Source organism: Tachypleus tridentatus, chromosome 13, assembly GCF_004210375.1.
Source record: "Tachypleus tridentatus isolate NWPU-2018 chromosome 13, ASM421037v1, whole genome shotgun sequence".
Taxonomy (NCBI): Eukaryota; Metazoa; Arthropoda; class Merostomata; order Xiphosura; family Limulidae; genus Tachypleus; species Tachypleus tridentatus.
Window position 1 is genome coordinate 175,629,487 of NC_134837.1, and position 24,784 is coordinate 175,654,270.

At 36.4% G+C, this 24,784-nt stretch overlaps 1 long non-coding RNA gene and 1 pseudogene across 1 annotated transcript in view; both read left to right on the top strand.

Annotated features, from left to right (window-relative positions):
* Window positions 1-5,379: 5,379 nt before the first annotated feature.
* Window positions 5,380-6,118, top strand: LOC143238347 (protein lethal(2)essential for life pseudogene; annotated as a pseudogene).
* Window positions 6,119-10,822: 4,704 nt separating this feature from the next.
* Window positions 10,823-24,784, top strand: part of LOC143238348 (uncharacterized) — a 57,598-nt gene continuing 43,636 nt past the window's right edge. Inside the window, exons 1-2 of the long non-coding RNA XR_013020539.1 lie at window positions 10,823-10,920; window positions 21,701-21,786. This is a non-coding gene — a long non-coding RNA (uncharacterized LOC143238348). The remainder of the gene's footprint in view (window positions 10,921-21,700; window positions 21,787-24,784) is intronic.

Sequence of the window (24,784 nt, forward strand, 5' to 3'; positions counted from 1 at the left end):
CATTGTTCCGAGTTGTCAGTGGGAAATTGTTTAAGCTTTAAAATATATGGATTACAGTGGTTTGTTGTTCTTTATAGTAGAACAAGAAATATATATATAACTGTGATATTTTAGAAAGTGTTCGTCAGTAAACGTTCACCATTTAGTTTCAGGTGTTAAGTATTTATAACACTAACTTAATGGGATTAAAATATAAGTATTTATAATGCTAACTTAATGGGGTTAAAATATAAGTATTTATAACACTGACTTCGTGGGATTAAAATATAAGTATTTATAGCACTAACTTAATGGGATTAAAATATAAGTATTTATAATGCTAACTTAATGGGATTAAAATATAAGTATTTATAATGCTAACTTAATAGGGTTAAAATATAAGTATTTATAACACTGACTTCGTGGGATTAAAATATAAGTGTTTATAATTCTAACTTCGTGGGATTAAAATATAAGTATTTATAATACTAACTTAATGGGGTTAAAGTATGAGTATTTATAACACTAACTTCGTGGGATTAAAATATAAGTGTTTATAATACTAACTGAATGAAATTAAAATATAAGTGTTTATAATACTAACTTCGTGAGATTAAAATATAAGTGTTTATAATACTAAGAGCGTGGGATTAAAATATATGTGTTTATAGTACGAACTTAATGGGATTAAAAGAGGATCTATCTTATTTTTATTGTTTTATTACCTTTTATGTACCAATGATTACCCATAGTCTCTTCCCTTGAAAAAAAATGTTGTGTCTTAAGATGCTTGTGAAGTTGTTTTTATTTTTTTTTAGAATAAGCCCTTTTAATATCTGTACGTAACTGTAAGAGTTAATTGTTAAATACTTTGGTCGATTTGCAGTTACAATATCTTGTTATTACACGTAATCATAGTAAATACAATACCATTGAATACAAGTAAAGAGATAAACAACCTATTTCATCAAATAGATTAACTGTTTAATCAATTTTTCTTCTAATTGATTAGAGTGTAACGAACGGAGTTGAAGACACCTGGAGATGTCATATGCTGCAGAGAAATTCCTGATACGAAATTTACCAAAATTATTTTAGATCAAAAGCAAATATTTATACAGCAGATAATCGTTAATTGTCTGCTGCTATTATATATTTATTCACTTCTCGCATGTATTTTTGTATAAACGTGTACATATCATTCAAGCATATACGCTCATTTGATAAGCTTATGCCAACGCACACTCATATATATTAGAAATATTAGTACTATATTAATTATGATACCTCAAGGTTCTTATTACATCAATGATTTTTGTTATTTAAAAAGAAATGATAAGTTGAAAAAGAACCAGACAAAAACAAATAAACACGCAGGAAAATAACATCCAACAGAAAGCTGTTAATTGTATTTCTCTGAGAGAGAGAGACGTAATTCTGGTTTGTTTTACGTTAAGAACAAACTACATGGACAGGCCATATGTGCTCTGTCAATTACGAGGATCAAAACCCGATTTCTAGCATTGAAAGTCCACAAACATAACGCAATGCCACTAGAGGGGGCAGAAGTATTGACAGTTGATAAATTTAATAAACCAGTTATCCCTGTATGAGCTTCGAAACCTCAGATACTTTGGTTTTATACTTAACAAATAAATGGCTTGTTGTTTAAAGCAACAAGAAGTACACTGTCATTTGAGAAAATTCTTAGTCAATTAAGAAAGAAAAACTAAAACTAAATATAATTCAACACCATTATATTATTTTAAAATATATATATTTACAATATTACAATCACTATCCTTCACTTTACCAAGCTCTGTAACATCATTGACGCTCCACATTTCGACTGTCCTTTGTAGATGAATGTTTACTTGTATTTCTATGCGGTTCAGTCGTTTTCGTAACTCATGGTTGGTGATTTGGTTTGGTTTGGTTTGAATTTCGTGCAAAGCTACACGAGGGCTATCTGCGCTAGGCGTCCCTAATTTAGCAGTGTAAGACTAAGGGAAGGCTGCTAGTCATCACCACCTACCGCTAACTCCTGGGCTACTCTTCTACCAACGAATAGTAGAATTGACCGTTACATTATAACGCTCCCACGGCTGAAAAAGGCGAGCATGTTTGATGTGACAGGGTTGGTGATCACATGGTACTCTAAGGTGCACTGATTTCCCTCAAGAACTATCGGATAGGTTCTATAGAATAATTCGACAAAAAAATGATTTACTGTAATATACTTTATTTCTCTGACTTTTGGCTGAGTTTAAAAAAGAGGTTAAACACAAAGAAAATTGCGCGAAAAAATCTTTATATATTTTTTTAAATCGTGTATATTTATAGTATCTTTACAGGAGGTTCGAGGATTCTCAAAGACGTTTCAATCCTTAATGAATATCTATTCCAGACTGAAAATACATAGCTACCAAGGTCAGCTTTGATCATTTCTATCTAAAAATAAACGTGGTTGTGCTTAAGGTATCATCTGATTTCCCAGAATAAAAGATCGTTGTATATTTTCGCCTAGTATTCAATTTTATAGACATCCTTCTCACAAGAAGGCACACATTATGCTCCAGAGGAATGATTCAGTTCCACAAGTAAACAGGGCGAAACTAATTTTGCTATTTTTTAAAACAATATTCAACGTTAAAACTGTATAAGTTATATGTATAAAAGTTCGAATTTTTTGCATTGAATAAGGGATAGAAAATACATTGTACGCCTGCATGCTATAATCATAAGCTTACAGGAGTGCCACATTAAAAGTATATCAGAATTAATCATTTTATATTTTATTATTTGAATAACCAAAAAATTACAGAATATTGTTAGGATATACAAGTTTCATTTCTTCTCAGTTGATGAAAAGAGGTAAAGCATTTCCTCATTTTTAAACTGATATAGAGTTTTCTTAAATGAATTTGATACCGTTATGTAATCAATACTTATTTGCATTTCTGTACTCGTGGAAAAGCTATTAGAACTAGAGCTATTTTTACCCTTTCCTAGTTTTCAAGTACTCGACAGAGAGAGAAAAACTAATTAGCAGCAACCTATCACCCACCATTCATACTAAGTGATTAACTGTCAATTTTTGTGATGACGAGAAACCCACTTGAAGTAAAAATATATCTCAAGATGGCTGGTATGGGTATTAAAACTTTTATTAAAATATAGTTAATAGAAAATAAAGTTAATTTGTTTTAGAAAATAGTTTTACAAAATAAACAAGATAAGTAGTAAGAACTTGGTATTAATAGAATTTAACATTTCGGGTGGTTGTTTGTTTTATAGCTAATTCACAGTGGGCTGTATGCCGTATGAACCGCGAAAAATGAGTCTAAAATTCAGCGTTGTAAGTCAGCAAATTTACCGATGTCCCACCAGGAGACTTTACCATTTTGAAAGATAGAAAGAGAGCATCACAGTTTGCCTAACATAAATCACATATTACTTTCCATGTTTAAAATATCTAGATATACGAACTACTGATCCAAGTCTCTAAGTTCAGACTTTACCTTTCACTAAACTAATATAAACTAGGTAATACTGTTTGTCTAAACAAAAAATAAAAGATATGTGACCACAACGTTTTACACGTACAAAAAACAGTCAAGTCAGACTGCACGCGTTATTCGTATACAGATAATATAAAAAAGATTTGTTTTTGTTTTGTTTATTGAATTCGCGCAAAGCTACACGAGAGCTATCTGCTTTAGACGTTCCTAATTTAGCAGTGTAAGACTAGAGGGAAGACAGTTGGTCATCACCACCCACCGCCAACTCTTGGGCTACTACTATAAAAAAAGAGCCAAGTTATACAAACGAACAAACCTGTAAACGTTTATGTGTAAAGGTGGGTAAGTTGGACAAGAAAAAGTAAGAAACACTGCCCTCATTTATATATAGATTCATGTTGCCGGTTGTTATAAAAAGCTAGGAGGATATTCTTTACGTTTTTTTGCATACCTTACATGGTATTATATTATACCTTACCAGTATTTGTCCTTCTGTATAATTTCACAGTAGATTTCGATGACTAACTGCTTTTTCTCTAGTCTATCAGTTCAAAATTAACAATTAAAATGTGCAAATGGCCTTTTGTGAACATTCTGAAGGAAACGAAAATAGATCTGAAATAAAGCTACATTGAAACATGTATATTACAGGATAACTTGTTTGAATGGTAGTAATGTATTACTTCTGAGGTTTGTGGATCTCATTCTGGCCAACTAGTTAGTGATAGATGCACCTGAATACCTCGTTAAAGTTTATTAATTTCATTATCTATTTTGTGTATCCTTCTGAAGAACCATCCTTATATCACAATGATTCACGTATTATGTTCAAAACATCAGTAGAAATATTGTCCTTCTATTTGTAGGAAATATTATTTCAAAATAATGTGTTTGTATTAATACTGCAAGTTCTGTTGTCTAGAAAATGATGGTTTGGTTTAGTTTGTTTTGAATTTCACGCAAAGCTGGCCCGGCATGACCAAGCGTGTTAAGGCGTGCGATCGTAATCCGAGGGCCGTGGGTTCGAATCTCCCTTTCAGTCGTGGGGGCGTTATAATGTTACGTTCAATCTCACTATTCGTTGGTAAGTAAGAGTAGTCCAAGAGTTGGCGGTGAGTGGTGATGACTGCCTTCCCTCTAGTCTTACACTGCTAAATTAAGGACGGCTAGCGCAGATAGCCCTCGAGTAGCTTTGTGCGAAATTCAAAAACAAAACAAACATTCACGCAAAGCTACTCGAGGGCTATCTGTACTAGCCGTCTCTAATTTAGCAGTGTAAGACTAGAGGGAAGGCAGCTAGTCATCACTACCAACACTTGGGATATACTCGTTTACCAACGGATAGTAGGGTTGACCATCACGTTATAACGCCCCCACGACTGAAAGGGAGATTCGAACCCGCGGCCCTCGGATTACGAGCCGAGCGCCTTAACCACCTGGCCATACCGGGCCGGAAAATGATGTTCTTAGTACGACAGCAACATATTTTGAATAACGGTACGCAAGACTCCGTATCCACACAGAATATAAAAACGTAATTACAGCGAGGAAACAAATAATAACTATTAAATAAATATATTTTATTAAAATTATATTGGTTTTCTTTTTGGTAGGTTAACAGTATCACAAAGTAATTATTTTGTTCTAATAAAATTAACCGAAGTGTTTATATAAACAAGTTTGTATTTGGGAGCAAATGAAGAGTCTAATGTCATAGATTGTATAATATCTTACATTCTGCATTGAAGAAGCAGAAATTTATACTGCAGAGAAAAATCTAGAACTAACGTTATGTTGTAGAATACTACGTCAACAAATCGAAAGGAAGGCGTGTACATTTTCTAGAATCATCTGAAGAGGGCGCTTTTAAAGCTTATAAATGCGCTAGTATAGATAAGTTCCCAGCTGGTTTTTGTCAGTTGCTTTCAAAGAAAGTGAAGACAGTTGTGGTGTTAACAATGTCTTTTCCACGAAGTCTTATTCCTGCTTTATTTGGTCGAGATTGGTGGGATGCATGGGACTTTCCTAGTCGTATATTCGACCAGTACTTTGCTGAAGGATTGTTAAACAGGGATCTGCCAGCGACGCCATACAGCAGTTACTACAACAGACTTGACCAAAAGGGATACACCGGTGAATCACAGGTTAAAAACGAAAAAGACAAATTCCAGGTCATGCTGGACGTGAACCAGTTTGCTCCAGAGGAAATTCAGGTAAAAACTGTAGGAAATTTTGTCGTAATCGAAGGAAAGCACGAGGAAAAACCGGACGAGCACGGTTGGGTTTCTCGCCAGTTCGTCCGGCACTACATGTTACCTCGAGATGTTGAAGCGGAAACAGTGAAGTCTTCACTGAGCTCTGATGGTATTTTAACAATTGAAGCTCCAAAGAAAATGTTAGAGGATTCAAAGCCGAACGAGAGGATTATCCCTATTGCTACGAATGAGAAACCTCCAGTACAAGAGGAATAAAACTTACCATCTATTCATTGAGTTACCCAGTTCTCTATAGACAAACAATATCGTAATTAACTGAAATTAGTTTTCATAAAAACCTATCGTAGGTATTATTGTATATTATGGACGAATATAAATAAACAGATATTGTGTAACTGGAAATTATTAATGTAGTAACTATTGTATTTTGGGTTGAGGTTAAATTTCTGTTTAAATCAAGTCCTGCGCTTTATGTCCTTTGGATGTTACACTAAGTTATCAGGGGGGAAGGGGTTATAATTAATATGAAAAATTACAATCAAAGTAATATAGGTTAATAAGAATAGTTTGTTGTTAAGAAATGGTCAAATATTGTGTGTGGATAGTATAAATTATGTGACTAAAACCGTGTACCTTCGGTTCAATTTTATTTTAAAATACCCGAAGCAGCTCGGTAGTAATTAACGGAACTTACTACGCTAAAAATCTGGCTTCGATACCCGTGATGGGCACAGTACAAACTATCCATTGTATAATCAGTGATGTCGAGAAAACCCACTTGTAGAGAAATATATATGCAAAAACGGCTCGTTTGGGTTGAGAAAATATTTTACGTAGAAGAGCGAACAACGTTTCGACCTTCTTCGGTCATCGTCAGGTTCACAACCCAAACGAGCCGTTTTTGCATATATATCCATTGTATACTTTTTTCTTGAACAGACTTTCCGTACATGCGTCGCTTTTCAGCTATCTACAACGTCCATTAGTCGAAAACCGGCGAACAGACAAAAATGAGTGTTTCTTATTTTGGTTCATCGTCATGTTTCTTCAACAGAACCGACACCTTCCTAGCGCTGACAGTAACTATACTTTTATCATCATTTGATAGAGCAAAACAGTATTCATGATCTTTGATTACCTATTTTATTATAATTATATGCGAAAAGTATACAACTTTAGAATCCACTCTATAAGCTAGTAACTCATGTACGCCATCTGATAAAAAAAAATAAACAAAGAAGTATTATGAAAAATATTATTGCTAAATAAAAAAAAAAAAAGTAGGACTGGCTACTAAATCTGAGAAAAGGAACCAATCACGGCAGGGATAGTAAGTGGACGTATCATTTGATCAGGGTAATGATCATGTAACAAACTAGAGCCGTCCCGAGTTTACATGGGCATTAAAATCCCTACGTTAGTATTTTCCTCACCTATAAAACAACTAGAACCAAAAATGTTATTTTATTGTGAAATAGTCATCAGAGTAACATTCTAAAGTTAACTGAAGAAAACTGAATTTCTATTCAAACACAGCTTATGATTTATTTAAACTGTTATCTGCTACAGAACTGAAACATTTGTATGTGTATTTAGTAAATAATATGGGTTTGTTAACTGTAAACTACAGTGTGCAATAGGAGTTAATACATATTTTATATAATACATAAAAAAAATAAACAGTACACTCGCCAGTTTGTTGAAACCATGATGTACGTTTCACACGAAAAACATGATTATAATTACATTGGCTGGATGAATTAAGAAATAAAACATAAGTAGAATACTCATATTATAACTTTTGTGACTTCTCCGTGCGTGGCCTAGTTAGTAGGGTGCCTAGATTGTGTATCTGAATGTTGTATCGGAGAATCATGGGTACACTATAAGAGTAACAGTCAAATCAATAATCGATTAGAGCAGCCGAAGAGCTCCTATTGGATAACGTTGACTAACTGCTTTCCCTCTAATCTATCAACTCAAAATTCCAAAACAAACAAACTTTTTTGGCATTGCCACAACAAAATAAATAATTAAAACTGTGATTAGTTTTAATTAAAGTATTTCAAAAATAGCAACTAGATTAATAATTAGAGTTACATGATAGCAATTTCGCCGTGACAACGGCTGCAAAATTACTGATAATGTAATATGTGTTTATCAAAGTTCAAATAATGTTTACACTATTTAAGAACTTTAGTTGGAACTTCCATGGCCATTTGTAAAACACTGCATTTGTTTCCATGTGCAAAATAGGCTGATCACAAGATTTATCGAGCGTTAAAAATGCAAACATGGTGGTTAATCTGGATGAGAACAAGTATCCCTCCGATTTCAAAAAAGGGACGAGATGACAGTTTGGCTTGTTTTGAATTTCGCGCAAAGCTACTTGATGGTTATCTGCGCTAGCCATCCCTAATTTAGCAGTGTAAGACTAGAGGAAAGACAGCTAGTCATCACCACCCACCGCCAACTTTTGGGCTACATTTTTACCAATGAATAGTGGAATTGACCGTATCATTATAACGCCCCCACTGCTAAAAGGGCGAGCATGTTTGGTGTGACGGGAATTCGAACCCGCGACCCTCAGATTTCGAGTCGAGTGCCTTAACCACCTGGCCTTTATTGTGTATTAATCTTTGTTCCTTGCTTTGAGCTAGGTCAACTTCAATTTGGTATTTGCAGTTGGCATTCCCAAAGTTCAATGTTGGAAGATCTCCCTTAGAAATTTCATACACAATTTTTCAGTATAACTTATAGCTAATAATATTGTGATTTTATTTTTATTGAACTTCCATATTGTAGTAGCAGTTCCACTTTTAGAAGTAAAATTTTGTACTGTTCCAGTTTTTTTTACTGAAGCTTCAGTAGAATACTGTAATATTAGGTTTTGAAACTGACTTGTTATAGTGTCCAATATATTTATACAAACTTATGATGACAGATAAAGAAAAATCAATTATACTTCTTTCTTCATCAAGCCTATTCAAGTTGTCGTGGTCAGTCTAATGTTAACTTCTTGTTTGATTTGATTAGTGGCCTGGCGTGGTCAAGCGCGTAAGGCGTGCGACTCGTAATTTGAGGGTCGCGGGTTCGCGCCCGCGTCGCGCCAAACATGCTCGCCCTCCCAGCCGTGGGGGCGTTATAATGTGACGGTCAATCCCACTATTCGTTGGTAAAAGAGTAGCCCAAGAGTTGGCGGTGGGTGGTGATGACTAGCTGCCTTCCCTATGGTCTTACACTGCTAAATTAGGGACGGCTAGCACAGGTAGCCCGCGAGTAGCTTTGTGCGAAATTCCAAAACAAATTGTTTGATTAGTTTTAAATCCCAGTTTCTAAGTCCCTTTAGACGTCTTTAGAAATTTTCGCCTAAATTAATACTAGTTACTAAACATTTTTGCTTTACTGAAATTGGTTGAATAGTTTTTAACGTTCTTCTAATCCACATCTCCTTTTCTTACATATTTCTCAAGATAAAAAAGTTTTGTTTGTTATTGTGTAAAAAATATAGATTTACACCATCAATCATTGATTTTACCGTTCTTTTTTGTTGATTACACTATCTGTGTTATCTTAGCCCAACATTTACTGTTTTTTCGCATGAAGTGTAACTTAGTTTCGCCTTTGTAACTGCATTTAATAAAAAATTAAAAAGGGCGTTTATCTCTATATATTTTGCTTTATCAAATCAAGTTTAGTTTCGCTTGCCCGAATGTTGCATGCTGAACAGCGTGTTATCTTCATTTGTAATGAGAAAAACTAAGTGATTAATGTTTGTATACATAATTGAACACTAAATATATATATGTTGATATTTATGTACAAAGACTGAACACATTTTATTAAAACGACTTTGAAGCCTCACCACGTCTTTACAACCTTTGTCGCCACGTCCTGTCATGCTTCATATTACGATGATGCATCATAACAATAGTCCTATGGTAATTTCCACTACAAAAATCTTCGTCGTAAAACTATCATATCCACCTCACACCACCCATTCCTGCTGGTATGTATTCATGTGAAATATTGTGAATACTTGTTCCATTCACCAGTTGCTTGAGGTGTGGGACGGTTTAACTAGAAGCATCATCTTGGTAAAACCATACCTTGTTAAACTCGTTTCCAGACGGATATCTTGATTATGTTGAGTGCTATTGCTTGCGGCACGTGAACGATTTTACCACTGACCTTTGTATTTGTGAATACTCACCATTTACAACATATAACACTCTGTTACTACGACTGGCCTGGGGTATGGCTTGTTGTAAATATCTATTTGGGTGGTCCTAGGGCCCCAAACTGATTCACGCTTTTTGTTTTCAAATGTCTTTATGTACAAGGGAGACCATAAATACCCATTTGTCGATCACATTCACACAACATTAACTTGAAATTCCGAGAACTTTTCATTTTAAGTTTGTTTATTTGTTTTGAATTTCGCGCACAGATACACGAGGGCTATCTGCGCTAGCCGTCCTTAATTTTGCAGTGTAAGACTAGAGGAAAGTTCACCCACCCACAACTAGCTCTTGGGTTACTCTTTTACCAGCGAATAGTGGGACTGTTTGTAGAATGCTTGATGTGACAGGGATTCGAACCCATAACCCTCAGATTATGATTGGTTTGTTTTGAATTTAGCGCAAAGCTACTCGAGAGCTATCTGCGCTAGCCTTCCCTAACTTAGCAGTGTAAAAACTAGAGGGAAGGCAGATTCTTGGGCTACTCTTTTAACAACGAATAGTGAGATTGACCGTCACATTAAAACACCCCCACGGCTGAAAGGACGAGCAAGTTTAGTGTGATGGGGATTCAAACCCGCGACCCTCAGATTACGAGTCGAGTGCCTTAACCACCTGACCATGTCCTTTTTTAAAACATGAATTCCATTACACCTTCACTGAGTGACGGTTAGTATTAAACAAGAATAAGAGTGGCGCTGTTTGTCTAACTGATAATCATTTGACAAATTGTATATTATATAACAACTAAGAGTGACAGCTTCGGTGAATTCAAGTTTCAAATGCCCTGTATTTTGAAAGGTAGTTCCCTATGTTACCAATAGAGGACGCTTGACACAATGTTTTCCCTGTAGATGCAAAATGGTTTCTACATGCGTGCTACCATCCAAAGTGAAGTGAGCCAGCTTCTGTCTATAAATACGTACTTCTTCAGTGAATGTGCAGAAATGTTTCTAAAACGTAGTAAGTATTATTTAACCAAAAGTTTTGTTGTTACAAACCATCAAAGATTGTTACTATCGTTTGTTTGTGTGTGTTTTTGCAATATATTTGGTATTCATTGTCTGTAAACTTATAAAAACTTCATTATCTTACAACCTAATTTGAAAACAAGAAGTACCAGTAGGTTTGACACTAAGTTAGTCTTGGGGAATACCAAACGCTTAATACAATTTATAGGCAGCCTGCGACAGTGATATGTAACTAGTTTTATAATATGTTTGCAAAGTCAGATTTAAAATACTTTACAACAAGTAACTTATTTTTTCATGTGCAAGAGCTGAAACTGGAATTTTCAACATGAATGGTTCCTTACACGCGCGTGGGTTGAACGGCCAGGTCAGAGACATCTAGTAGTCACGTATAACCGTTTCAGATTTTGTTATTGTTTGGAAAACCTGTGCTCTCCCCACCGCAAATATCGAAACCAGAGTTTTAGCATTATTAACTTTTAGGCTTGCCACTAAGCTTTCGCGAAGGGGCTTTTAACTAAAAAGCAAACAAACAGAAAAAGGAAACCAATCAGCAACACCTACCACATGCGCCTAACCCATGGGAAAGAATGAACACGTGCTCAATCATTACGATAATAAATTTTCAATAAGTACATATTGATATTATAATCTGAAATACTTACACAATTTAATGGGTTTACAAGTGTAAAAACAATAACCTGATAGAGACTCAAACAGGAAAGATTGCGTTTGTTAGAAGATCTCAAAAGCAAGGGAAACTTACCGCCACATTCAGCGGCATCATGTCTCGAACCTTCAAACTAACCGCCACATTCAGCGGCGAGAGAGAGAGAAACTAGATCTGTAACTTGGACCCAGATTAATGGAATGGATTGTTTGAAATTAAGCATAAAGCTACATAATGGGCTATCTGTGCTCTGCCCACCACAGGTATCAAAACCCGGTTTTTAACGGTGTGAGTCCGCAGACTGCCACTGGGGGGCGCCAGATTAACGGAGTTGGTTCGTTCGTCTTCATTCTTACGGTGTGCTTGTAATACTCTTTTTCTTAGGTTGAACTAAGGTTTGAGCTTGTAAATTATTGCTCACACCAAAGGTGAATGACCTTCGTTATAAAGGAAAATTGCGGTATTGAAAACAACAACACTGTATATAAGTTTGAAACGATAAAATTAACTTTCAGAAATGCGGACTTATCTTCTGGTATACTATTAATTCATCTTTGGTACGTCAGAAACACATAAGTGAAAAAAGGATCGCTTTCAATTTTCTAGCTCCTCTCTATTAACATTATTCCAAGACCCAATCCTATAGAAAATGGAAGTAATTTGTTTATTTTTTAACAAATTCAACTTACACGAAATGTTATAAATTCCACAATTAAGTCAAGAAACGAAAATGCAGCTTCGTTCTACAGCTACGAAACGTTATATAAACAAGCAACAATTTTCATGAATCGATCGATTTTAGGCATTCCAAGCTTCTTCTCTCGCACGTTCAAATCCTTACCCTTCCAGTCTTGTAACAGTATGTAGAGGACTGAGTGTATTCCCCACGCATGCGTTAGTTTCTGCGTTAGATAAATCGAACAAAAATTGTTTGCTTGCTCGTTGTCGAGTCGTGATTCTTGATAAATTGAGAATTTTATTTTGTTTTGCTTACTTAATGCGCGAAGTTCAGCATGTATTTCGTATTTTAAAGTAAAAATGCTTAACGATTATCAGAAATAATGCTCACCACAACTAACAGAAAACTGTAAATTCAATATTCATTTTGAATTTAAAAATGAAACAAAATCTAACTGAATGTACTAAATTGTCTTAAATAAGTAAATTCTTGTTTGACCAATCACACCAGTTAAAACGCAGATTGGACTGATTATCAACATTTCAGTTTAGTTTTGTTTTTGTACTGTTCTTTTGTAAAACTTCATTGTTATTAACATTGTTATAGAATGTTTATTAAAACCTTGTTTGAACAATAATTTTAAACATTTCAAAATTTGAAAAGCAGTTGCAGATTCTTCGAATATCAAAAGAGAGTTTAAATTAACGGGCTGAAATTTAAATTATTATGTAAATATTTTTATATAGATATCAAACACATCATTGATGGCACCTCACAAACGAAAACAGTTGACGCAACAATGTTATGCATTTTTGTTATACGTAACACGTAAATCTCAAACTATGATTGAAAATAATTACAGTGGTACCTCGGTTCTGAATGACTCCCTTCTCGAACAATTCGGTTTTCGAACATATTGTTTGGGAAAAAAATGTCTCGGTTGTCAAACATAAACTCAGTTCCCGAACCAAGCTGTCGTGGCCCGAACCACCAAAATAACCCGACTGATGACCTGAACGACCCTTCGACCATTTTCGGCCCACGCCAAGCTTGCCCAAAACATTTTACCCGCACCTGTCGCTCAGTCCACACCCCCGCTAAAATCTGCTGTGAACGTTCTCGTTTTTCTTTTTGTTTTGTTTTTCTAAATATTCTAATTAAATAAGCCATCATGGGGTCAAAGAAGGATAATGGTGTTCGCGTGTCTGATCTTCCTACACAGTTTGGTATGGCGAAGTCTACAGTCTGCACCATACTGAAAAATAAAGAAGTCATCAAAGGAGCGGATGTTGCAAAAAGAGTGACAGTGCTTACGAAACAAAGATCACAAACAATGGAAGAGATAGAAAAACTGTTATTGATTCGGATAAACGAAAAACAGTTAGCTGGTGATAGCATTTCTGAGACCATCATTTGTGAGAAAGCAAAGCAGTTGCATGCTGACCTCCTGAAAAACATCCCTGGAACGAGTGCTGATACAAGTGATGCCTTTAAGGCTAGTAGGGGGTGGTTTGAAAAATTTAGGAAGAGAAGTGGCATACATAGTGTGGTGAGACATGGGGGCGTGCCAGTTCTAACAAAGACGCTGCTGATAAATTTGTTAGGGAATTTAAAGACTATGTAGAAGCTAAGGGTTTTATTCCACAACAAGTGTTCAACTGTGATGAGACAGGCCTCTTTTGGAAGAAAATGACAAAGAGGACCTACATCACCAAGGAGAATAAGTCACTGCTAGGACACAAGCCAATGAAGGACAGACTAACTCTATTGTTATGTAGTAATGCAGGTGGGGACTAAAAACTTAAGCCTTTGCTTGTGTACCATTCTGAGAACCCGAGGGTTTTAATGAAAAATAATACCCTGAAAAGTAAACTAAATGTAATGTGGAGGGCTAATAGTAAAGAATAGGTAACCAGGTAATTTTTTATGGAGTGGGTCCATGAAGTGTTTGTCCCAAGTGTAAAGAATTACCTCACGGAAAATCAGTTGCCACTCAAGACCATTCTTGTGATGGATAATGCACCTGCTCACCCACCAGGCTAGGAGGATGGGTTGGTGGAGGAGTACAGTTTCATTACGGTGAAGCTCTTGCCCCCTAACACGACTCCTCTCATTGAGCCCATGGACCAGCAGGTCATATCGAACTTTAAGAAACTCTACACCAAAGCACTGTTTCAAAGGTGTTTTGAAGTTACCTCTGACACAAAGTTAACCCTCAGAGAGTTCTGGAAAAATCACTTTAATATCCTCTATTGCTTGAGGATCATAGACAAAGCCTGGAGGGAAGTGTCTTTGAGGACCATGAACTCAGCCTGGAAGAAATTGTGGCCAGACTCAGTAGCAAATAGAGACTTTGAAGGCTTTGAGGCTGAGCCTGTTGTCGAGGATATTGTCTCACTAGGCAAGTGTATGGGCTTGAATGTGAGTGGTGATGATGTGGAGAAGTTGGTGGAAGACCACAACACTGAGCTCACCATGGAAGAACTTCAAGACACCCAGAAGGAGCAGCAACAGAAGGCAACTGAGGAAGTGTCTTCAGATGAGGAGGAGGGAAGGGAGGATGTTTCTAGTTCACTAATCAAGAAAATGTGTGGAATATGGGGAGAGTTACAAAGTTTTGTGGAAAAATTTCACCCTGACAAAGCTGTAGCAAACTGCAGCATAAACCTCTTCAATGACGATGCCATGTCTTACATCAGAAACATTTTAAAAATGCAGGCAGAAACAAACCTCATTAGACAAGCTTTTAGTCAGAAATAGGTCCAGTGAGTCTCAAGCAGGTTGTAGCGGTGCAAAGAGACAGAAAGAGAAAGAACCCCAGAAGGAGAGTTACCTGACGTTTTTATGGAAGGTGACTCCCCTTCCAAACAATAATGACCCTTCTACTCTCCACGTTCCTCACCACCTTTCACTTACACCATCAGCTCTCCTCAGCACAGGTAAAGCGCAGTTAAATTTTCATTTATTGTTTTTTTATTGTGTGTATAGTTTTTGTGGTTGACTTTATGCATGTAAGTATTATTATACAGGTATAAATAAGCAATATTTTTACTTAAAATGCTTCACAATGCTTAATTTTTGGAGGTCTGTAATGGAGTAATTTAATTTACAGTATTTCTTATGGGAAAAATTCATTCGGTTTTCGAACAGCCTTTTGGAACGGATGAAGTTCGAGAACCGAGGTACCACTGTATTTTCTTAGGTTAAAATATTTATAATTGTAACGTTCCAGCGCTAGTACAATTCATTGTTTCCATGGGCCTGGCATCTGACATGACTAGGTGGTTCAGGCGCTCGACTTGCAATCTGAGGGTCGCAGGTTAGAATCCCCGTCACGCTAAACATTCTCACCCTTTCAGCCATGGGAGTATTATCATTTAACGGTTACTCTCACTATTCGGTGGTAAAACTAGCCCATGAGTTGGCAGTGGGTGGTGGTGACTACCTGCCTTCCCTCTAGTCTTACACTGCTACATTAGGGACAGCTAGCGCAGATAGCCTTTGTGTAGCTTTACGCGAAATTCAAACCAAGCTATTTCCATAAATTAGATTTGACAAAAATACCTTTAAGTGATGTTAAAAATATAAAAATAATGGAAATTAAACAATACATTTTTAGCACCTTTCACTCTGATATAAAGTATCTTGTGATTGAAGTTTTCAATAATTTGAAAATTAGATAACCTTCTAATTTAGAATATACTATTCTTTGTAGTTTTGTATTCTGTAATCATCATATGACAATCGTACATTTCAACAGTTTTCATTCTTGTATTGTGTATTTTATGTAGGTTTTGTGAAAAGAACATAAGTTCAAAACTTCGTAATTCACAAATAGTCTCTCTTCCAAAAATATAAAATAAACTACATATTATTTGGTAAATTGAGATACTTCGACGAAGTAAGGGTCCTCTGGCTTAACATACAGTTACGGTGTATGAATATACTGTGCATTACTATCTTCTTATGATGTTGCACATCATTTACTATTCTGCACTTACCATTTATTCTTTGTACTGGCAGGTTTACGTTGTATGTAGTCTAAAAATTCGTTATGTTGATTTCATTATAACTGCCCTTATTTCTTTGTTATTCCCAACTATACAGTACCCACTGTTCCCGAAGGTGAATTGCTGCAATACTACACTTGTATAAGGATGCTGACAGCAGTATGCTGTAATCGTATTCATTTGATATCTAGAGTTTATGGCCTCACTTGTGGTTTGAATGAGAATGGCTAGCCATGTGCTAGTCGTTTTGGGTAAATAAGAATGTGTTTTTTTTTTGCGGGGTAATAAACGCTAGATATAGTGAGTCTGATGCATGGAGATTCAGCTTGAATGATTGAACATCGAATAACAGGTAAAATTAACTGACTGTCCAGTGTCAAAAGCAATTACACACACACATCGTGTTTATGTTTTGATTGTGAGATAAATAACGATTATTCCTTTCGTGTTTTACTTTGTATTCAATTTCTTTATTTCATCTCTTCTCATGACTCAGTTACCAAGAAATATCCTATTACTTTGGAATCGGGATCCTGATCAAACCTCTTGTTATTAAACAGACCTAACACAATGCTCCAAAATTAGTCCAGTTTTACCTGGGTACATGACACAGTTTGCATCAGTTCTTAACGGTCGACGGACAATGTCATGAGCACCCTGTCCTATTCCTAATTTACTTCGGAATAGGCATCCTGATCGAACCTCCTGTTATTAAGCAGACCTTCACGTTGCTCTACAACCAATCCAATTTTACCAGGATACATCACACTCTCTGCATCAGTTCTTATCGGTCTACAAACGATGTTATCGGCACCATGTCCTATACCTAATTTACTGAACGTGAAGGTGTTCGTGAACTTTAGTTCACGGCTTGTTGCTGGGTGATTCATCATTTCTGTTGCTTCTTGTTCAAAGTGGCCAATTACAATACTTGTAATATGGTATTATTATTTTAATTTGTTTTAGTGTAGTGTACACCCACATCCACATATGTGTACAATTTATGCATGACAATGGACACGTAAGCCATCGAGAATTAACGTTTCTCGTCATTTTGCGAAATGCTTTGAGCTGGCTGCACAAATTATACATGTAACACTAAAATGTGTATTTATTAACCCCAAGAAATAAAAACATTACTGTACATGTTGCTTTATTTTTATCTAAAACCAACTATCCAGGGTAATCTATGACAGACTGCAATAGATAAATGTATCGTAAGTCCATAGTTTTCTATTTGAAAAGAAACTGAAAAAGTGCTACAATCTTAGTGTTTTAACTACGTTTATCAGGTTTGTGATTTATAAAAAACTTTATCTTCCTCTCCAGCCACTTACTTCCCTGGGTTCCCACTCCAAATCCCTACCAATATGTCGTCTCTCCTAGAGTCCTCCAGATGAGAACTACAGAAGCTGCTAGATCATGTTATCTACTAGCAGTACTAATTAAGTACAGCATGTTTTACTTACGACAAAATTACTACATACACTATATGGCCAAAAGTATGTGAACACCCGACCATAACACCCATATGTGCTTGTTGAACATCTCATTCCAAAACCATAGAAATTAGTAAGAAGTTGGTCCCCCCTTTGTTTCTATAAGAGCCTCCACTGTTCTGGGAAGGCTTTTCACGAGGTTTTGGAACATGGCTGCGGGAATTCGCTCTCATTCAGCCACAAGAGTAAGTCGGGCGCTGATGCCGAGCGAGAAGGCCTGGCTCGCAGACGGCATTCCAATTCATCCCAAAGGTGTTCGATGGGGTTGAGGACAGGGCTCTGTGCAGGCCAGTCGAGTTTTTCCACACCAACCTCGGGAAAACCATGCCTTTATGGACCTCGCTTTGTGCACGAGAGCATTGTCGTGCTGAAACAAAAAGGACCTTCCCTAAACTGTTGTTACAAAGTTGAAAGCACACAGTTCTCAACAATGTCATTGTATGCTGTAACATTAAGATTTCCCTTCACTGGAACTATTGAGCCTAGCCCAAACCATGAAAAACAGCTCCAGACCATTATTCCTCCTCCACAAAACTTTACAGCTGACAGTTGACACTGTGCATTCAGGCAGGTAGTTTTCCTGGCATCTACAAAACCCAGATTCAGCCAGGTAGTGAAGTGTGATTCATCACTCCAGAGAACGCGCTTCCACTGCTCCAGAGTGGTGTGCATTACACCATTCCAGCCGACGCTTGGCATTGTGTGCGGCTTCTCGGCCATTGAAACCCATTTCATGAAGCTTCCAACAAACAAATCTTGTGCTGAAGTTGCTTCCAGATGAAGTTTGAAACTCGGTAGTGAGTGTTGCAACTGTGAACAGACAAATTTTACGCGCTACACGCTTCATACTCGGCGTTCTCGTTTCGTGAGCTAGTGTGGTCTACCGCTTCGTGGCTGAGCTGTTGTTGCTCCTAAATGTATCCACTTAACAATAACAGCACTTACTGTTGACTGGGGCAGCACCAGCAGGGAAGAAAGTTGACGAACTGACTTATTGGAAAGGTGGTATCCTATGACAGTATCACGTTGAAAGTTACTGAGCTCTTCACTACGACCCATTCTACTGCCAGTGTTTGTCTATGGAGATTACATGGCTGTATGCTTGATTTTATGCACCTGTTAGCAATGGGTGTGGCTGAAATATCCGAACCCAGTAATTAGAAGGGGTGTCCACATACTTTTGGCCATGTAGTGTATATATGTATGTATGTCGTTGGTAATTTAATCTACGTTGATATTTTATAACCAACCTGTGCCAACTCACGGTCTACAATACCTGTTCAAAATTTCATAACAAATACATTTGTTATAAATTTTCTACTTATCAATTATTGTCAGTCACAATTTTCTGTTGTATCTATATCGATTTACCGACGGCTGGTTTTGTCTCCTTATAGTTTATCAGTGATCTCGATGGCTTAAAACATTAAAATTTGGGAATTGATTCCCAATGTGTTCACAATGTAGACAACCCATTGACTTTGTGTTAAAATAAACAAACATCTGATTCTCTGTTAGGGTGTAGCTTTTAAAGCATTCGACTTCTAGTTTATATTAACAACGACTTTGTATAAATGTTACTTTACGAACGAGACGTATAATTTATCGATGTAAAAGAATCACACATTTTTACGCTCTCTCTCTTTCTTAACCACAAAATTGTCATGAACTGACAAACTTTTTCAAGGCTTCTAAACAAAAATGTATATTTTTTGATGTACAGAAAATTGCATCTACTGTAGTATGCAGAAATGTTAGGTGTTCTCTACCTACTCCCTCCCCCATTTAATTCTAAAGTTTAAGCAAAAGTTTTAAAAGTTTCATATATCTACAAGCATATGCATACTTCAAGTTTGATGGATGTAGCGGTTTCTTTCACTCTAGTTACCTATTGTTCTTAGCCATTTACTTCAAATATCAAATACAACTTCTCATGTAAAAGTCCCCCCCCCCCAGTGGCACAGTGATATGTCTGCGGACTCACACTGCTTGACACTGGATTTCGATACCTGTGGTAAGCAAAAGCAAAGATAGCACATTGTGTAGATTTGTGCTTAATCCCAAACAAACTTGTGTAAAATGTTTCTGTAAAGATGTCTTGCTTTGAGAAAGTATACAACGATCTTTGCTATTTGTGGACCAGCTCATATGTTTGGGGCACATTATCCCTTATATTTATGGAAATGACTAAGAGTGAAGGAATTTGAACCCACGACCCGCAGATTGTTAACAATAAATGGGCATATCATATGTTTTTATTCATTTTTAGTTATACAGAAATTTTTATTTTTTTCACTTAACGCATTCATGAATGTTGTACGTTTGTTTTTAATTTTGCGCAAAGCTACTCGAGGGGTATCTACACTTGCCGTCCCTAATTTAGCAGTGTAAGGCTAGAGAGAAGGCAGCTGGTCACCCACCACTAACTCTTGGGCTCCTCTTTTACCAACGAACAGTGGGATTGATCATCACATTATAACGCTCCCACGGCTGGGAGGGCGAGCATGTTTGGTGCGACCGGGGTTCGAACCCGCGACCCTCGGATTATGAGTCAAACGCCTTAACATGTTTGGCCATGCCGGGCCCATGAATACTGTAAGAGAATAACTGATCACTTGGTAACACTCTCGCAAAGAAAGGATATGACGTTTCTTGCTCAATCAGAACTACTGTAATTTTAGCGTTCTACTTGGTTTCATCGTGTTTAATTTAAAACTGACCTGTTGAGAAAGAGTGAGCTGCGACACATTCATTGATCCAATAGACATGATTGTCTCTTTCTCTACACACGCTATTATTGTTTTTTGTCGTGTCACTAATAAAGATTGTTTTCACTTTCCATCATATATCCAGTTTTGCATTTCTTACACAGCTTAAAACTCAGTCAAATTTTGAAATTCAGATTACTTTGAACATTTCCTGTTCGATCCGCCCGTTATTAAATAGACATATCTCTATACAACAAAAGACATCCACTCGCACTCTAGTCCTAAGTTAATGGTGTAAGAGAAGTTATATTTGTTTAACTCTTCGAACACTTGAAACGCGGATTATGGAACACTTGAAAAGAACGGTCGACGTGCTGTAATCTGTACAAAAGCACGAATGGAGCTGTAGTATTCCTGCACCTCGCAACCACTTTTCAATAATTGGTTCGTCTGACTGTGAGAGGGTGTTTACGGTTAAAGAAACTTCATTCGTTAGGACTTTAAGACCAAAATAAAATTTAAACCAGGTTTCAGTATCATTGGTATTGAATATGTGAGTGAAAATGCATTCTATGATTTAGTGCGAAAATCAAATTATTCCACGAACTACAAAACGAAAACATCATTGCAAAGAAACCACCGTTAACTTAGGATGGACATATCTGATAACTACAAGAAAATCGGTTATTCTGGAAATACCACGCATGTAAGCACGAACTAGATGAAGTTTTCAATCAAAGAAAAATTAGACCAGGGCTTCCTATTTTTTTGTGCGTGTGGCAGGGTTACTTACTATTTTGAGTGCAGTCTCAGAGGCTAATCAAGCAATCGATAAAACAATCATGTCACGGTTCTTTCTTCAAGGTTATTGGGATCAGACTTACAGGCAATGCCGCAATAGGCAATAAACGTTAAGCAACTAAACTTCAACGTCAAAATCACTAAAAACATGTTCCATATTTATCTTCGTCATGTATTTATTTGCAATAATACATTGACAAACAACGACTTATAAACAAGAGTGAAATAATTTTATCGTACCTGAAGAAGAAAGACCAATATTCTATCGAAATATGTATATGTAGCCTGTACCCCAAAATAAAACCACATCATTAGGCTTAGAAACCATTGTTTTCCAATTTACGATTATATTAGCATACTATAAGTATTATGGAAATACATTATTTATATTTAATTTTTATCTAGTGGTTGGCAGACTGATCGGACTGTCCCATCGGGCAGTAAATTTGACAATACGATGTAAGAAATTATTAAGTCATTTCGTTGAGAAGGTAAGTTCAAACTTATGTTCACATAATACCGTAAACAAACCATCTTCTTAGAATTTAACGAATGAATTTCTTATACCAAACTTACATTGAAAATTAATAGCTGCCATTACATCCGTTGTTTCAAAAAGAAACATCGAACATTATGTAAAAATAAACGTAGATGCGAAGGAGATATAATATATTTCTAGGACTATTCTGTTAGTGGTACAGGGTTATCAATGCTCTGGTAGTTTTCAGTCGTTTGGCTTGTTAAAATTTATTACCCGTTCTCTTGTATTTTATCTCGTGTTCGCTTCACAGACTGTGGTGCAATAAACAATAATTAATGGCTCATTTGATGTTTTAAGCACCAAAATAAATTGATTTATTTTTATGGAACTGGAAAAAAGGAATGTAAACATTGCTGCCTTTGCCGTCTTTCAAGGGCCCGGCATGGCCAGATGGTTAAGGCACTCGACTCGTAATCCGAGGGGTGCGGGTTCGCCAATCATGCTCACTTTTTCAGCCGTGGAAGTATTATAATGTTACAGTCAATCCCACTATTCGTTGGTAAAAGAGTAACCCAAGAGTTGGCGGTGGGTGGTGATGACAGGCTACCTTTCTCCTATTCTTACACTGCTAAATTAGGGACGGCTAGCGCAGATAGCCCTCGTCTAGCTTTGCGCAAAATTCAAAACAAACCAAACCATCTTTCAAGTCACTTGTGCAAAAAAGTTAATGACTCACAATGAACGCGCGTGGAAAGCAGGAGGAAGATACGCCGGCGCGTGCTGCATCATATCCGTTAATTTGCGCGTAATTTAATCTGTTCAACATGTATCAACCATCACAAACTGCGGCATTAATCTTTCTGTGATCGGTTTGATTAATTACGTGATTTAGGTCAGCAGAAAGATAGATTAATGCAGATGTGTTTTCTATTTGTCTCTATCGATTTTTCCTTTTCTTACTTAATACTATTTTAATAGACTAAATTTCAAGGGCGGAATTTCATTAGATATCACAGCTTGGTGACAATATATAAAATACTTATCTGTAAATTCTCAAATTTCTGAATATGTATTCAACTTATCGATAACTATCTGTCAACATATCAAATACAAAGCACTCTTCATTATGATGTAATGTTTCTTGGAGGACTTGTTGCCCCCAAAAGTTCATAGCTTCTATACTTTAAATCCGTTAAAATTTCAGTTCTAGTTAACGAACAACCAATAATATAATTTAATTTAGGGACGAAAGAGAGACGAATGTAAAATTCGTAACTTTGGATACATTTGTAAATATAGTTTTCAAGGCCAACATCATATACTTTCACTGCATGGTTTGGTGTGTATTAATGACTGCTGACGAAGCGACTTCACACGATCAGTTCAAGGGTAAAACAGAAAAAAACGTCTTAGCCAGTTAAAAGCAATAGCAAAAATAATTTCTGAAAGACACTAACAAAGATAGCATTTGTCATTACTTCATTACTGTTATATTTAGTAGTATTGTCACTGGATCCATTAGACGAACAAAAAATGGTGCAGTCCTGCGGGGTATGCGAGGGAGCATCAAACCTTCACTCAATCTGAATGTGGAGTGCAACTCCCCCCAGCTTTAAATGCACGTTATTTCCCGTATGGCTTTATAGTACGTTCAGCTGTGGATCGATTGGTTTGTAACCATGCTTCTAATGAGGAAAACTTTATATCAAATGAAGGTTTTATCAATAACTGAAAGTCCTCTTACCTTCTATATAATACGAGTGTGCATTAATATACCTCATAATTTTCAGAACTTATAATTAATTAGTAAACTCGGTTACCATACTGAATAATAAATTTGATAATTACCTGTTCTCTCAGAGTAGTGGACGAGTGAGTAAAATAATGACGATTCCTCCCTTCTAAGATTAACACTACATCAGGACAGACACACGCAGACTAATACAGATCTACCAATATGCATATAGAGACTAATACAGTGTGTTTGTGTTTGTTTTCTTTTAGCAAAGCCACAAAGGCTATCTGCTCAGCCCACTGAGGGGAATCGAACCCCTGATGTTAGCGTTGTAAATCCGGAGACATACCGCTGTATCAGCGGGGGGCGACTAATACAGAACTAATAGTTTAGAGACTAATACAGAACTACTAGTATAGAGACTAATATAGAATTACTAACAGGCAAACAAAGACTGATAGAGAACTACTAATATAGAAGCTAATATTGAATTACCAACAGGCAAACAAAGACTGATAGAGAACTACTATTATAGATATTAATACAGAACTATTATTATAGAGACTAATATAAAACTACTAAAAGAAAAAAGTAAAAATTGGTAAAGAAGAAATAATGCAGTCACAATCTATTATTTCATGATATATCACTTAACTAAGAAGCTCTTTCTAGTTCATTTTAATTAGTTTCGATAAACACCCTCCCTCGGGTAAGTATTCAGTTTCAACATTTGAAATATTAAAACTTCAATACGATTTTGGTTTGGTTTGTTATGAATTTCGCGCAAATCTACACAAGGGCTATCTGCGCTAACCGTCTTTAATCTAACAGGGTAAGACTAGAGGAAAGACAGCTAGTCATCACTACCCACCGCCAACTCTTGGGCTACTCTTTTACCAACGAATAGTGGGATTGATCGTAACATTATAACGGCCCCACTGCTAAAAGGGCGAGCATATTTGGTGTGACCAGGATTCGAACCCGTGACCCTCAGATTACGAGTCGAGTGCTTTAACCACCTGGCCATGCAGGGCCAGGATGTTAAGGAAGTTTATCTCCAAAGACAGGAAATAAGTGTGAACTTTTCCTGGTAGTTAAAGGCGCATTTTGTAAATATTTTGTTGAGCAATAACTCCTACAAATACTCCAAAAATATTTCTTATCGGAATAATACATTCATTATGAAGTGCAACTCCCACAGAATGAAAACAAAACAAGAAAAATTCACAATATTTTATAAATGACATAGGCAGAGTTTTAATAATGAACAAAC